The sequence below is a fragment of the Miscanthus floridulus genome, chromosome 5 (assembly GCF_019320115.1).
Source record: "Miscanthus floridulus cultivar M001 chromosome 5, ASM1932011v1, whole genome shotgun sequence".
NCBI classification, from domain to species: Eukaryota; Viridiplantae; Streptophyta; class Magnoliopsida; order Poales; family Poaceae; genus Miscanthus; species Miscanthus floridulus.
The window spans coordinates 63,080,810-63,082,845 of record NC_089584.1 but is presented as its reverse complement, the minus strand read 5'-3'; the positions used below and the strand labels follow the sequence as shown (position 1 = coordinate 63,082,845).

The 2,036-nt window shown below is 55.1% G+C and overlaps 1 long non-coding RNA gene across 2 annotated transcripts; it reads right to left on the bottom strand.

The window, feature by feature from the left end:
• LOC136452246 (uncharacterized) lies at positions 1-1,174 on the bottom strand. 2 transcript variants are annotated; one of them, XR_010758793.1, is made up of 4 exons: positions 1,010-1,171; positions 747-920; positions 283-672; positions 1-195 (listed from the first exon to the last, which is right to left on the bottom strand). It is a non-coding gene; the product is annotated as an uncharacterized lncRNA (long non-coding RNA). The 2 variants fall into 2 exon arrangements; XR_010758792.1 differs by having other exon boundaries at positions 283-920; positions 1,010-1,174.
• Positions 1,175-2,036: the final 862 nt, after the last annotated feature.

The window sequence follows — 2,036 nt, the reverse complement described above, 5'->3', positions numbered from 1 at the left end:
AGCTGCAGGAGTAGGAGGAGGAGGAGCTGAAAACTGCACAGGTACACCCGATGCTTGCCCAAGACTTTGCATGATCACCATCATCTCCGCCATCTGCTTCTGCGCGGCCTCGAACGCGACCTGCTGGGCCTGCAGCTGTGCGGTCAGTTCCGCGTTCTGCTCTTGACTTTGCCTTTTTGTTTCTTGCAGCTCGGCCTGCAATATTTCACTCCAATGTATCAGTAATGCAAATCTAATTTAGGTGTGTAAATATCAACGTACGACGAGTAAAACAGGAATTACCTGGAGTGCCTGGACCTGCTGCAGTGCTGGAGAAGGCCGTGAGCGTATGGGCTGGCTGGAGCTCGTGCTCCGTGCTCGGATAGCGTCGAGGGAGGGAACAGTGGTGGAGTCGATGGCGCCGTCTGCAATCCACAGCCGCCCGTGCTTCTTGCCTCCTCCGAGCCTCATGATCGTCTCTGCATCAATGGGCTCAGTGCGCACATTGTAATCTTCCCCATAGATCTCCCTTACCGAGGACGTGTACTCTTGGACTTTAGTGTATACGTTCGGGTCGGAGTACACCTAGGGCGGGGCAGCCGGGTCGAAGGAGACAGAGGACGACGCCCTGCCCATGTGGGACATAGCCCACGCAGAGAACTCCGAGACCTCCTCGCCCGGGTGCGCAGCCTCCTGCGAGAAAGACGGGAAGATGGTGAGAAATCAAGCAGAATTGAGCATCAAAATAAATGAAAGAAATCACTTACGTATGCTTGTTTGTATCCGGGGAGGCTGCGGCTGCCTTGATGGTGAGTTGGACCTTGCCTCATCAGACGCTGTTCCCGCAGCCTCTCGTGCGTGCCAACAAAGTCCTATGATAACCACTTGTCCACGATCATGGCCCAGCACTCGGGATACGATCGGCACCACCAAGGAATCACCTACAAGTCATCGAGTATTTGACATATAAGAAGATGAAATTGAACCTACTTAATATCAAAACGAATCATTATGAATGTTATTCGCCTACCTCAAGGTACTGGTCCCGGGTCAGCGTAATCAGTCTTGCTTGAGGCTTGGGGAGGGACTGCTTAAGTACCGACCTGTAGTAGTCTATGTGGGCTTGGACGCGCCCATGGTGGTGCATCTCGGTGACGTACTTCCTACAAGCTGCGGCAGCCGCCCGATCCTGCCTGGGCCTCAAGTCCTTCTTCGGCCTTGAAAAATTTCTAGCATACAAAACCGATGTATCCATTCATTATTTCAATAAAACATTTAACCAATGAATGAGATGTATTAAGCAATGTTGTGCGAGAGAAACTTACCCAAAACTCCGCCAATACCCGCTCCTGCTTGTTGCGGTAAGTGTCATCCGTGACCAGCGCGTACCTGTCCCAGTTGGAGGCCGGCTCCCGCACCACCGGCTCTTCGGACAGTTGCACAATGCCGGGGGTACCATTTCCTGCACAAAACACCAAGGATGCTCGCGGGGGTGCAGTGCTGGAGTACCTGACAAAACCAACCAGGACCTGCACAAGTGATTAAGAAAATTTATCAGTTTCTCTTATGATTTCCAACATATCTTATGAAGTAGTTGTGATAACATCTATAGTTACTTACCTCTTTGCCATAGGCCGAATCACTGGGCGGTTGTGAGGAAGCGGAACCGGAGGGAGGCTCACGGGACCTCGCTCGTAGGGAGTCTGGGTAGCGGTACCCCCTCCGTCGCCCTCGAGCCCCTCAGCCTCCCTCACCCTCGAGCGCCTCGCCTCCCTCGCCCTCGAGCGCCTCGCCTCCCTCGCCCATCTGCTGACCCCTCTCGTCCTCCGACGAGGATGTGGCCTGTGGCCGTCACGTGCTCCTCCTCCAGCACCTCATCACAGTGGCGAGGGAGGAGACCGCTGCCTCCTGCGGCTGCTGCCCCTGGTCGTCCTCTCGTCACCTCCTACGGACGCTGCCCCGGACGACGACCCCTCACCTCGAAGGAGAGGGCGGTCTCTCCCGTAAACCGAGGGCGTGTCACGGCGTGGACGTCTGCTCGCCATCTTTGTTCAATC